Source organism: Phoxinus phoxinus (genome assembly GCF_949152265.1).
Source record: "Phoxinus phoxinus genome assembly, chromosome: 13".
NCBI lineage: Eukaryota > Metazoa > Chordata > Actinopteri > Cypriniformes > Leuciscidae > Phoxinus > Phoxinus phoxinus.
Window position 1 is genome coordinate 35,179,217 of NC_136888.1, and position 15,518 is coordinate 35,194,734.

Consider the following 15,518-nt stretch of genomic DNA (forward strand, 5'->3'; position numbering starts at 1 on the left):
ACTGGGAGATGATTGATCATGACTGTCATCCTCTTGATGAAACATCTCGAGCTGTTATATACGACCAGGATGAAAACGAAGTATATGATCTTCTATAACACTGATTATAACATCTAGCTGCGGTTCTAAAGCGCTGTCTGTGGCGTGGGGGAGTTCATCTTCAGCTGTAGGTTCTCACCACATAATGCTTTGAAACATTGATACTTGAGAACAAGACTTGTTGCTGTTGTTGTTTGTTGTTTATTTATTCATTGTATTTTTGTGCTGCTGTGACATATACATTTCCCCCTGGGGGATTAATACAATAAATTAAATCAAATTTATAATGTTACAAAATATTTTATTTCAAATAAATGCTGTTCTTTTTAACTTTCTATTCATCAAAGAATCCTGAAAATAAACAGTTTTCAACACTGATAATAATAATAATAAATGTTTCTTGAGCATCAGAACATCATATTATAATGATTTCTGGAGGATCATGTGACACTGAAGCTGTAATGATGCTGGAAATTCAGCGAATAAATTACACTTATTACAAAAATATTTAACAATATTACAGTTTTTTTGTATTCTCAATCAGATAATTTGAGCCTTGGTGAGCAGAAGAGACGTAACCGTACGATCTGAGCCGTTAGCCTGCTAGTGCAGTACGCTAGTGTGATATCAGGAGGAATATGAACTCACGGCTGTGTATTAATGAAGCGCAGGTGAGATCTGCGTATCACATTACCAGCACATCCATAAACCAGTTAAACGAGAAACATGAGCGAGAGGTGCGCGAGTCTCATCGCGAACAGATGACTATCAAAGACGAGCGCGGGAGACGTTTGGAGCGCGGTCAAACCTGGCGAGAGCAAGAATGCTTTTGATTAGCACGGCTGGAGGTTCTGGGGACGCTTCGTAACGATGATTTCAGAGCATGCGGATCATTAATACGACAGCGAGTCTGATATCTGACTGATGCCACGACATCCTCTCAGTGACGACACACACACACACACGTTTTGGATGTGTACGATTTTTAATGTTTTTAAAATAAGTCTCTCTGCTCACCAAGCCTGCATTTATTTAATAAAATATATATATATATATATATATATTTATTATTATAATGTAAACCATCAGTTCTCTATGTGAATATACAGTAAAGTGTAATTTATTCCTGTGATCAAAGCTGCATTTTCAGCATCATTACTCCAGTCTTCAGTGTCACATGATCCTCCAGAAATCAGTATAACTTTTCACCAAAGAATCCTTAAATTTTTTTGTAAATAACTGGTTTTCAACACTGATAATAATCATAAATGTTTCTTGAGCATCAGATCATCATATTACACTGATTTCTGGAGGATCATGTGACACTGAAGACTGGAGTAATGATGCTGAAAATTCAGCTTTGATCACAGGAATTAATTACATTTTAAAATATATTAAAATAGAAAAGTTATTTAATTTTTTTATAATATTTAACAATATTCATATTTTGTTGTATTTTTAAATCAAATACTTGCAGCAGAAGAGACTTCTTTTAAAATCATAAAAATGTATACCGATCTAAAACTTTTGAATGGCAGTGTGTGTGTGTGTGTGTGTGTGTGTGTGTGTGTGTGTGTGTGTGTGTGTGTGTGTGTGTGTGTGACTCACGAATCCTCTCAGACCTTCACGATACTGTGAAGCAGATGCCGGATGGAGTGTGTGTTGTTTGTGCTCAACAGAGTCTTTGTTGTGCTGCCAAACAACTGCGTTCACACACACGCACATACACTCTCATTCACACGCGCACGCACACACACACACACACACACACACACACACACACACACACACACACACACACTCTCTCTCTTTCACTCACACACACACACACACACACCTCGACTCTCGGCCTCCTCGAATGTATGGATATGTTTAGCATTAATGAATCTAGTAAATACCTGCAAGTGTTTATCATTGATCTGGGCTATAATAATGCACATTTTTATAAAGCCATGTTTTTATATAAACACGACACTCCTCGTACTTTTACAAAACAGCAATTGATTTGTTCTGTGGAATAACAACGTAAAGATTCATCTTTACATAAACTCTGCATGAATAATAATTACCTGTAAAACTGATTCCACACAAAAAAAGGCTATTTCTTTCAAGTTTTTTTAAATGCATCTTATTGTGAAAATTCATCTACACACACGTCAGTGTTATTGATATATATATTATTAGTTTTGGTTATTTTGAATAAACGTTTCACACTTTAATTTTACAAAATTTGTTGCGTTTTTGTCATTTTTATTAGTTTATTTTTATTTTTTTATGTCTATTTTTATGAATTTTTATTTATTAGTTCTAGTTCATTTAGTTTTAGTTATTTTAGTACTTCAAGATAAACTCAATGAAACTGAGAAACTTTGCAACTAGCTGAAATAATACATATATATTTACATATATATATATATAAATTTATTCAGTTAGCATTAAAAAACAATGTTTATTTTTATAGTTTTAGTTAACAATAATAACTGGCATATGGTTTAATTTAAAATCCCCCTGTAGTCAATAACTGTATCCCTTAAAACTTATCTTTGATCACCAAAATTACATATTTACCAGTAAGTGTTTTTTCCTTAAAAAAAAATTCTTCATGCCTTAAAATATCTTGAATGTAACTCGACACCCTTGCCTCATTTAGTATGCGCGGTTCTATGAATATGCGAATGAGCCCCGCCTCCACTCACTCACTCAGAGATCCACTGGTTGACGATCACACGTTGATCTGATTGGTCAAGGTAGTGTGTGACGTCAGAAACACCAGCGATTTCAAACCGTGTTTTTGAGACTGTCTTTGGTTCACTGCAGTTTTAAGCAGAAAATACTCAGCAATGCTGTCCACTTATGAACTTACACATGGTGTGTGTTAAAGCAGATTAATAACACCACATACACACATAAACTACATTAACAGCTGGATTTACACCACAGGGGGACTTTAAAAATAATAATTCTGAGCTCATATTGTGTAATCAAATTGTCATAACTGGATCCCCCAATCAAACGTCAGTATGCATGATTCTCCAATCAGTGAGTGCGCTTAAACTCCGCCCCCTTTCTCACAATCCCCTGTAAGCCCCGCCCTACACTGGTTCTTTTTGAGCAGTGCAGCGATGACATCAAAACGAACTATCCTGTGGTGAACATAACTCGACGATACTTTAACGTTTTGTTCTACAATGTAAACTGTACACACTCACACCCCAAATGGTCTTATTTAGTAACTTGCATTTTCAAAAACAAACATAACTGTTTTAAAGGGTGTAAAATAAGTCTCTGATGTCCCCAGAGTGTGTGTGTGTGAAGTTTCAGCTCAAAATACCACACAGATATTATTATATATCATGTTAAAGCGTCACTTTTTGAGGGTGAGCAAAAACACACCGTTTTGTGTCTGTCCCTTTAAATGCAAATGAGCTGCTGCTCCCGGCATAGGGGGCGGAGCTACAAGAGCATGTGTCCTTTTACCACACACACACACACACACACACACACACACACACACACACACACACTGGAGTCAGACAATGATTGAGAGATCATTGTATTTACATTTCTGAATGGTTAGTTGATGAAATTATGAAGCTTATGTGTAGTTATCTTCTAGTCATTGATTAGCATATTCTGTCATAATCTATAAATCGTGTTCAGGGGGCGGGGTTTATGTAAATTCTAGGGTTTGTGATGTCACTAACCCGGGAGGAATGTCGTGTAGTTCCAGCCGTTTGTTGTAGTCCTTAAAAAACTATTTCTTTAAAAGCAAATATCTTCCTTTGCTCTGAACTTTGAGCGTTGTAACTTTGCAGATGTTGTGTATGATCACACAGCAACATTACACACTCACTACAGCTAGAAAAGTGAACTCATAATCACCCCCCCTTTAACATGCGCGTCTTCAGTATAGGTGTGTGTGATTTACGCTGTAGAATGAACTATAACACACTGAAAATGTTTAAATAGACCATCTAACTCCGGGATGCCGGACTGCATGAACGTTGCTTCTTCCCACAAAGCTTTGGTTCCAGTGGCTGTCGCTGTGAAGCTCAGGTAGCGAGCGCTCGATTAATCCCGAGAGCAGATTTATCTCGTCGCGCCGGCCTTGGCCCGTCAGGAGCCTGATATACACCGAGCTCTGACAGCGCTCTGCGGTTGTATATAATTGTGGATTATCTGCTGAAATTCTTGGGCTTTGCTCTGATGGGAATGATCCACTGCATGCTGTATAAATAACCCCGCCAGACAAACGTCTCGTCTCCTGAAAGACTTTCCCAAACATGACGTCTAAAGCCCTGTGAGCCGCAGTTGTGTGCGTGTAAAAGCATGGCTTTGGTTAATTCACTCTTTCATCGTCGGAGGATACGAGGAATGTCTCTATTGTCGTCTCGATTGATGCGCCACTTTATACAATAAATGCAGAGAGCGATGTGGAGTACATGACACGCATTGTCTTCTTGCTTTGCATCTTGATGTAAGAATGTTATTAAAATGCATTTACTTGAGAAGCAAAGAGACTGAAGATATTAAGACTTGTTTTCTGAAGAAAAAAAAAGTGAGTTAAGTGAGACAAATCTCTGCAAATGGGGCAAAAAAATAAACAATTGAAATGCATTTTTCTGACCCAATGGCAGATGTTTGGTCTTGTTTTTCCATACATTTTGATACATTTTTAATAATATATTCAGTCATTTTTCTCTAGTAAATGCATCTTGATTTGAGAATGTTTTGATTTTTGTGCTGGAAAACGATAATTTTGAGAACGGCAACAAATCATGTTCTTCTTCCTCTGTCTCGTTTCCAGTCCAAACATCTAAACATTCTCAAATCAAGATGCATTTACTAGATGAGTAGAATTACATATGTCCTGTTTTCCAGGGGAATTAATCAAAATTAAGAGAGTTGATGCTTAAAACAAGCAAAATGATCTGAGACTGATGTGGAGTACATGACATGCATTGTTTTCTTACTTAATATTTTAATATCTAAACATTCTTACATCAAGATGCAATTACTTAAGAAGCAAAGAGACTGAAGATATATAGGGCCCTATGTTGCACCCAGCGCAATTGACTTTGTACACGACGCATGTGTCATTCCTATTCTGCACCCGCACACAGCGGACTCTTCCCTCCACAGACGCACGTCGGTAAATTAGGGAATGAACTTGCGCTCGGGGGGGCGGTTCAGTGAAAAGAGGAGTGTGTTCCGGCGCAAACGTTCCCTGGTGATATTCTGCAGTTTCAGAAACAACTCCGCCACTGACCAGGAGAAACCCAGTCTAAAGACAGCGGCGCCGCGCGTTAGTCAGATGCTATTTTAAGTGCGCGTGCTTGGCCATTATGTAGCGTGTGAACAACACACACACTTTGATTCTCTAATCTAAACAGATGCAGCAGTTTTCATTTGTGCAAATCATACATTATTACAAGGAAAAATATTGACACACGATGGAAATCATTGTTGTGTCCGTGAAGATGTGAAAAAAAATCTAGAAAAAAAAGAAGAACAAAAATCTAGATTACACATTTACAGAAATTATTATACGCCTGTTTAACCGAAGCTAATGTGTGTGTTTCTCCATCATCCTCATACAATGTCACTTCTCTGTGTTTTACGCCCTGACGAGAACGTCGGTCTCCTCGGCTGTGAACCGCTCCTGGCGTGCACCGGCAAACCCGCCGTTATAATAGCAATCCGCCGTTATAATAGCGATCCGCCGTTATAATAGCAATCCGCCGTTATAATAGCAATCCGCCGTTATAATAGCAATCCGCCGTTATAATAGCGATCCGCCGTTATAATAGCAATCCGCCGTTATAATGGCGATCCGCCGTTATAATAGCAATCCGCCGTTATAATAGCGATCCGCCGTTATAATAGCGATCCGCCGTTATAATAGCAATCCGCCGTTATAATAGCAATCCGCCGTTATAATAGCAATCCGCCGTTATAATAGCAATCCGCCGTTATAATGGCGATCCGCCGTTATAATAGCAATCCGCCGTTATAATAGCGATCCGCCGTTATAATAGCAATCCGCCGTTATAATGGCGATCCGCCGTTATAATAGCAATCCGCCGTTATAATAGCGATCCGCCGTTATAATAGCAATCCGCCGTTATAATGGCGATCCGCCGTTATAATAGCGATCCGCCGTTATAATAGCAATCCGCCGTTATAATAGCAATCCGCCGTTATAATGGCGATCCGCCGTTATAATAGCGATCCGCCGTTATAATAGCGATCCGCCGTTATAATAGCAATCCGCCGTTATAATAATAGCGATCCGCCGTTATAATAGCAATCCGCCGTTATAATAGCAATCCGCCGTTATAATAGCAATCCGCCGTTATAATAGCGATCCGCCGTTATAATAGCAATCCGCCGTTATAATAGCGATCCGCCGTTATAATAGCAATCCGCCGTTATAATAGCGATCCGCCGTTATAATAGCAATCCGCCGTTATAATAGCAATCCGCCGTTATAATAGCAATCCGCCGTTATAATAGCGATCCGCCGTTATAATAGCGATCCGCCGTTATAATAGCGATCCGCCGTTATAATAGCAATCCGCCGTTATAATAGCAATCCGCCGTTATAATAGCAATCCGCCGTTATAATAGCGATCCGCCGTTATAATAGCGATCCGCCGTTATAATAGCAATCCGCCGTTATAATAGCGATCCGCCGTTATAATAGCAATCCGCCGTTATAATAGCGATCCGCCGTTATAATAGCAATCCGCCGTTATAATAGCGATCCGCCGTTATAATAGCAATCCGCCGTTATAATGGCGATCCGCCGTTATAATAGCAATCCGCCGTTATAATAGCGATCCGCCGTTATAATAGCAATCCGCCGTTATAATGGCGATCCACCGTTATAATAGCAATCCGCCGTTATAATAGCAATCCGCCGTTATAATAGCGATCCGCCGTTATAATAGCAATCCGCCGTTATAATAGCGATCCGCCGTTATAATAGCAATCCGCCGTTATAATAATAGCGATCCGCCGTTATAATAGCAATCCGCCGTTATAATAGCAATCCGCCGTTATAATAGCAATCCGCCGTTATAATAGCGATCCGCCGTTATAATAGCAATCCGCCGTTATAATAGCAATCCGCCGTTATAATAGCGATCCGCCGTTATAATAGCAATCCGCCGTTATAATAGCAATCCGCCGTTATAATAGCGATCCGCCGTTATAATAGCAATCCGCCGTTATAATAGCGATCCGCCGTTATAATAGCAATCCGCCGTTATAATAGCGATCCGCCGTTATAATAGCAATCCGCCGTTATAATGGCGATCCGCCGTTATAATAGCGATCCGCCGTTATAATAGCAATCCGCCGTTATAATAGCGATCCGCCGTTATAATAGCGATCCGCCGTTATAATAGCGATCCGCCGTTATAATAGCGATCCGCCGTTATAATAGCAATCCGCCGTTATAATAGCGATCCGCCGTTATAATAGCGATCCGCCGTTATAATAGCGATCCGCCGTTATAATAGCGATCCGCCGTTATAATAGCGATCCGCCGTTATAATAGCGATCCGCCGTTATAATAGCAATCCGCCGTTATAATAGCGATCCGCCGTTATAATAGCGATCCGCCGTTATAATAGCGATCCGCCGTTATAATAGCGATCCGCCGTTATAATAGCGATCCGCCGTTATAATAGCAATCCGCCGTTATAATAGCGATCCGCCGTTATAATAGCGATCCGCCGTTATAATAGCAATCCGCCGTTATAATAGCGATCCGCCGTTATAATAGCGATCCGCCGTTATAATAGCGATCCGCCGTTATAATAGCGATCCGCCGTTATAATAGCGATCCGCCGTTATAATAGCAATCCGCCGTTATAATAGCAATCCGCCGTTATAATAGCAATCCGCCGTTATAATAGCGATCCGCCGTTATAATAGCGATCCGCCGTTATAATAGCAATCCGCCGTTATAATAGCGATCCGCCGTTATAATAGCAATCCGCCGTTATAATGGCGATCCGCCGTTATAATAGCAATCCGCCGTTATAATAGCGATCCGCCGTTATAATAGCAATCCGCCGTTATAATAGCGATCCGCCGTTATAATAGCAATCCGCCGTTATAATAGCGATCCGCCGTTATAATAGCAATCCGCCGTTATAATAGCGATCCGCCGTTATAATAGCAATCCGCCGTTATAATAGCGATCCGCCGTTATAATAGCGATCCGCCGTTATAATAGCAATCCGCCGTTATAATAGCGATCCGCCGTTATAATAGCAATCCGCCGTTATAATGGCGATCCGCCGTTATAATAGCGATCCGCCGTTATAATAGCGATCCGCCGTTATAATAGCAATCCGCCGTTATAATAGCAATCCGCCGTTATAATGGCGATCCGCCGTTATAATAGCGATCCGCCGTTATAATAGCGATCCGCCGTTATAATAGCGATCCGCCGTTATAATAGCGATCCGCCGTTATAATAGCAATCCGCCGTTATAATAGCAATCCGCCGTTATAATAGCGATCCGCCGTTATAATAGCGATCCGCCGTTATAATAGCGATCCGCCGTTATAATAGCAATCCGCCGTTATAATAGCAATCCGCCGTTATAATAGCAATCCGCCGTTATAATAGCAATCCGCCGTTATAATAGCGATCCGCCGTTATAATAGCGATCCGCCGTTATAATAGCGATCCGCCGTTATAATAGCGATCCGCCGTTATAATATCAATCCGCCGTTATAATAGCGATCCGCCGTTATAATAGCAATCCGCCGTTATAATAGCAATCCGCCGTTATAATAGCAATCCGCCGTTATAATAGCGATCCGCCGTTATAATAGCAAACCCGCCGTTATAATAGCAATCCGCCGTTATAATAGCAATCCGCCGTGGAACAAGCGCGCCGGCTCTTAAAGGGAATGTGAGCGGACGCTCTGATTGGTTTATTTCACGTTACGCCCAAACCACACCTATGAGTAATGAAGCTACTTCAGACCAACACATGTTAGATTTGCGTCGAGCGCAAGAGTCGTTTATCCCGCCGGAAAAATAGCAACAGCGCCGGGATCCGCCCACAGAGTTACTTGCGTTTTGACACTTGCGTTTCAGAGCGTTACAATAGAGCCCTTAGTCTTGTTTTCTGAAGAAAAGAAAAAAATCATCAAAATGAAGTGAGTTGAGAGTGACAAATATCTGCCAATGGGGCAAAAACAAAAAACAATTCAAATGTATTTTCGCAGATGTTTGTTCTTGTTTTTCCAAGCTTCATTTTGATATATTCAATATATTCAGTCATTTTGCTCCTCAAGTAAATGTATCTTGATTTGAGAATGTTTAGAAGAAGATCATTTTGAGAACGGCAACAAATCATGTTCTTCCTCATCTGTCTCGTTTCCAGTCCAAACATCTAAACATTCTCAAATCAAGATGCATTTACTAGATGAGTAGAATGACATATGTCCTGTTTTCCGGGGGAATTAATCAAAATGAAGTGAGTTTTTGCTTAAAATAAGCAAGATTATCTGCCAATGGGGTCAGAAAAATCATGTTAATTCAAACAGAAACAAGATTATTTTTCTGACCCCATTGGCAGATAATTTAGCTTGTTTTAAGCAAAAACTCACTTCATTTTGATTAATTTCCCTAGAAAACAAGATTTAAATTTTTTTTTTTATTTCACTACTTTAGTAAATGCATCTTGATTTAAGAAATGTTTGATATTTGGACTGGAAACAAGACAAAAATACTGAATAAGAAAAGCATTGTTTGCAGTGTGGCCTTAATGACTCTTAATGATTTGTTCTTGTTTTAAGCACAAACTCACTTCATTCTAATATTTTTTTTCATAAAACGAGACTTAATATCTTCAGTCATTCTGCGTCTCCAGTAAATGTGTCTCGATGTAAGAATGTTTAGATATTACTGCTGGAAAACGAGACAGAAACTCTGAGGAGGAAGAAGATAATTGAGAACTGAGGCTCTTCATCTGGAAACGCTCAATAACGGCGAGTCCAGCGCTGTTATGCTTTGATACTCATTACTCATGCGATGATGTTTGTCTGCTGTCATTAACATGTAAGAAAAGCAGCTGTGCTTCCATGTGCTTTCCGCCTCTGAAGTCTCTTTTGAGTTTTCATTATTCTGCCCAAAGTTGCCTGGATATTCCCGAGCATGGAGCGGTTAGTGGGGTTTTGTTTTGGGAATTGCGGTCGCGCTTCCCAGGGAAATTACACGCTCCACCAGTGGCTTAATCACAAACTAGAAGCTTTTTATGTTCTTCCCCGGCTGCTTTAAAGCTGCGCAGACACGGAGTTATTAACGGGACTTCAGTCGCTTTATTCTCTAGACAGAACAGAGAAAATATTAGACATTTTTAACGCAACTGACTTGAACTGACAATGATGCTTTATCGGAATTAAATATATGTGACCCTGGACCACAAAACCAGTCACATGGGTCAATTGTTTGTAATTGAGATTTATACAAGCTGAATAAATAATCTCTCCATTGATGTGTGGTGTGTTAGGATAGGACAATATTTGGTCGAGACACAACTATTGAAAATCTGGAATCTGAGGAGCAAAAAAATGTAAACATTGAGAAAATCTCCTTTAAAGTTGTGCATTTATGTTCACGATTGTGCTGCATTCACTCACAAAAATACATGTTTTATATATTTACGGTAGGACATTTACTAAATATCTTCATGGAACATGATCTTAATATCCTCATGATTTTTGGCATAAAAGAAAAATGGATAATTTTGACCCATATCATGTATAGTTGGCTATTGCCACAGATATACCCGTGACTGGTGCTGTGGTCCGGGGTCACATGTGACCTTCTGTTTGAGCTACAGGAACGAAACACAAAAGACACAATCCAAGCAAACCCTGGCGAGAGTAAAGGAGCAGAAGCGCAGATCAGATTTCTGGTAAAGTTGAAGAGAGGGCAGTCAGGTTGTCTCAGGGCATCTCTGTCTCGCTCTCGTCTCATCGGTCAGACATATAACGGCCCCTGAGAACGACCCCGTGTCGCGACCCCTGCGCCAGGCCGTGTCACACGCCACGGGTGTAAAATCAGCAAACACAAACACTTAAACACACACACACGACGAGCTGGGACGAACAACTACCGACTCTGACCTTTAGCTAACGTTCAAGTTATGAACGAATGTAACATTAATAGAAGTCATCTGGTCTTTAATAATGTTCTGAAGACGTTAGCACAAAAAAAAAAACGTAGTAATATCCGCTAACAAAGTAAATGGGGTCAATTTTGATGTCATGACGACTTTAAAACTTTCAGAGAACATTCAAAAGTAACGTTCCCATGATGCAATGTTTCCTTAATGTTCACATAACCAAGAAAAAAATGGTTTAAAAAAAAAATATATATATATATAGAAAACAATTAAAAATAGCATTTAAAAACTTTCACTGACTCCTAAAGGTTAGAGCTTAGAAATGATTTTAACAATGTCTTAAATTGCCATGAAGTCAGAAATCTCAATATTAATATTAGTTTCCCCCCAAATTCTGTGTTTCCATTTAAATAATGGAATTTCTTTTAATGGTTTGATAAAATTTTAAGAATCAAATAGTGATTTCAGAAAGCTTTAATTTATTATAGCGCCCTATGAAAAATGTCTTGTTTTCCCGTTTACATTTTTTTGAAAAAACAATGTTAATAAAATGTAAAAAACTTGAACAATTTATTTAATCTTCATGTAAAACGTAATCAAATTTAAAGTTTTATGGTTTAAATTAAAGCAATATTGCGCGATATTCCTTAAAAATACTGTTTTAATCAAATGTGTTGTTAATGTTATTATTACTTTAAGAAATACATTCTACTGTACAATAATGATACATTTCTGTTATTTTCTAAACCAAACTTTTATTTTGGTGGGTTGTGGCAAAGAGTTTTGAGTTTCTATGTTCACGGTCCACATTTTCCTACAATATGAACATTTCTCATCAGATTCTTCCAAAATCAATGAGCTAGTAATAATTCATATTAATTGTACAGCTCTAACTCAACTGACTATAAATATCATGAAAGGGAAGTTGCGCTGGTCTTTTCTCCTCTATTGTGTCGTATATCCGAGGGAAACGCTTCTGGAACCAGAACACAAGTGGGAGGGGCTTGATTGTGTCTGTGGGGATTTGATTGGTTGATTAGATGGTTGTAGTTTGCTATTGGCTGATCTCATGTGAGTGACAGGTTATAGCTCCGCCCTCGTCATCAGAGTAGAGATGCTGCAAGAGGAACTTATTCTGATTCAAGATCATTAACAAAATAATGATGTGCACCGATCCATAACTGTAGAATAAACACCGTAATATTCCTTAAAAAAATTAGAAGTGTCAATTTTGATTTAAGGCGAGACACGGCAGGCAAAACCATCGTTTTTTTTTCACTGGTCAATTTTGAGATTTTGGGCTATTTGTCTTCAATAACATCTTCTTTCAGACTTGTGGTGAAAATACACATTTAGGTCTTTATTTTACTGCACTGTGTCTATTTGCGTCTGTAGATTTCTCCGAAATTCAACAGAAGTTGCCGTTCTGAATCATCCGCTGCTCCGCGATCTCTCTCTGCTTCCTTTAATCTCACACACCGCTGGAAAGCTCTCTCTCCTGTACAATGCCGTCGGATCCAAATCTGGTCATTTCCTTTTAATCAGCAACCAATCGTGAAAGTACAATGGGCATTTAACTCTAAAAGCGAAATCTCATTGGCTGATGTCAATTTCTGACACCGTGATTGGTTTAGAAGCATCACGTGACGCGCTCTGACAATTAGATGTGTGTTTCTGACTGTTTTTCTGCTCAGTTGAAGGCCATAAATGCTGTGTTTAAGTTTTGATGTGATTTAGGTGGTTTGTATTGTTGTTGCTAATGATTTGATAAGATATTGTGTCAGTAAATAGTTGTTTCCACTAAAAAAGTATGAATTTTTACATTACAAATCTTTAAATGCCTTTTATACACTTTAAAAGGCATTTAAAAGTTATACACTTAGCAGTATTCTGGAGATGTGTTCAGAGGGATTTGTTAATAAATTATTCCTGGCCTGATTTATGCGATATTTTAATCCAAAATATATGGCGAAAATGTATTTTTTAAGGCTATGGACAGTATATTTAGATTTCCTAGGTCATGAAAGCATATCTCCTGAAATCCCTCTGAACATCTTCTTTCATCTTGTGTGTAATCAAAATGAAAAAAGAATTTTGCACCTGGCTTTATCATATGTTCAGATCTATCTACCGAAAATATATGCAAAATTGCGCATATTTAATGAGATAATGCCTAATTTGCATAATTAAACATACAAATTTCTAAAACTTGTAATACATTTTCTTTATGAACTTGTGTAAGTAATCACCTGAGGAAGTTTCATGGTGATATCTATTATTTTAAAATTGTACCCTATTCACCTGTAGTGTCTCGCCTTAAAGGGATAGTTCACTTTAAAATTAAAATTCTGTCATCATTTACTCACCCTCAAGTTGTTTCAAACCTGTATTAATTTATTTCTTCTGCTGAACACAAAGAAAGATATTTTGAAGAATGTCAGTAACCAAACAGTAGTCTGTACCCATTGACTTCCATAGTATTTTTTTTTCCTACTATGGAAGTCAATGGGTACAGACTACTGTTTGGTTACTGACATTCTTCAAAATATCTTTCTTTGTGTTCAGCAGAAGAAATAAATTAATACAGGTTTGAAACAACTTGAGGGTGAGTAAATGATGACAGAATTTAAATTTTAAAGTGAGCTATCCCTTTAATGCTTTTGGAAGCAGATTTTTACCAGAAATTCATCAAGTCTCCTGAGCCTCACTCCTGATTATTACTACATTATTATTCCCGGCGGCAGTACACCGCTCGAATGTGCAGATTCCCAGTCTGGCTGGAGCAGAAGTATGAATATATCAAGGTCTCGAAAGCCTCACACACGTGTACGTCAGATGCACAGACCTCAAGTCTCGGTCCAGAAACTCTCTCCTCACCGCCTCGGCTTCCTCTGCGCTCTCACGTTAAACAGGAATGACTCCAGGAATAATTAGGAACACTTGCAGCTCTTTATGATAGCATGGCATAAATATTTATCCGTGTCCAGAAACACGGAGTCGTAGGTGCGTTCGCAACACTCTCCTTACGATCTCATGCCAACGCCCGGGGACTCGCGCGCCAGACAGGGTTTTGTTGTGGTGTGGATCAAATGCTAAGGCCCTTGTTCTGTATTTATTGTCCTGCATTTTTGTGCTAATAAGTGAGTGACAGACAGCTCGAGGAGGGGCGGCAGCGGGTTTGTAGCCGGTTTGTGTTTTTCCCTCGGGTCACTGAGGATCAGAGTTTTTAACAACGATTCTCAAATGGAGGGGAATGAGGAGAGAGCATATCTAATTGCTTTCATATGCCATATTATTGGCTGATTTAAATAATTGCAGACACCAGGGGCTGGGGGGGCGTGACCTTTGACCCCTGCGGCGGCCCCGAGCACAACTGTGGTAAAAGCGCCTTTTTCCCAGTGTAAAATCTGTTTCATGAAGAGAAGCTGCTTTTTAATGGACAGACGGGGTGTAGCGACACTGCAGCAAAATCACTCGGATGAAGGATAATAAAACGTTTGAGTGAATGATTCAACGACTCACTGAAGCAATGAGTGAATCGATCTAAACGACTCTGTTTAGTGATTTAAACGATTCACTCGAATGAATCACTGCTGAGCTCATCTGTGTACAGATTCTGTAAAGACTTTCAAGCTCTACTTTTTTGGTTTTCAAGCACAACAATCAGAGATCGCACTTATCAAACAATATCTTTAGTGTTTTTTAAGGATTTTAAGGACACGGCAGGCAAAAACATTGTTGTTTTTTTTCACTGGTCAATTTTGAGATTTTGGGATATTTGTCTTCAATAACATCTTCTTTCAGACTTGTGGTGAAAAAAAAGTCTGAAATACACATTTAGGTCTTTATTTTACTGCACTGTGTCTGTTTGCGTCTGTAGATTTCTCAGAAATTCAACAAAAGTTGCCGTTATTAATCATGATCCGCGATCTCTGTCTCCGGTCATCACACACACTGTTAGAAAGCTCTCTCTCTCTCCTGTACAATGCTGTCGGATCCAAATATGGTCATTTCCTTTTTATCAGCAACCAATCGTGAAAGTAAAAGGGCTGAATCGTTTTCTCAAAATGACTTTTCTCTCATTCTCCAAGTCTGAAATCTCCACTTCAGTCGCACCGATATATACCAAACCTTCCAGTCTTGTGCCTAGTTATATTATGAAGACATTTACAGAGGGATTTGTAAATATATTATTCATAGCCTGATTTATAAAACATTTTATTCCAAAAAACATGACGAAATTTTTTTTTAAGGCTATTGACAGTATATTCAGATTTACAGGATAACAAAAGTATATCCATAAATCTCTCTGTCATTTTT

At 39.0% G+C, this 15,518-nt stretch overlaps 1 protein-coding gene across 2 annotated transcripts in view; it reads right to left on the minus strand.

Moving 5' to 3' along the window:
• The window catches only part of LOC307009569 (formin), a 97,129-nt gene that overhangs the window by 20,657 nt on the left and 60,954 nt on the right, over positions 1-15,518 (minus strand). The gene's annotated exons all lie outside the window — the stretch shown is intronic.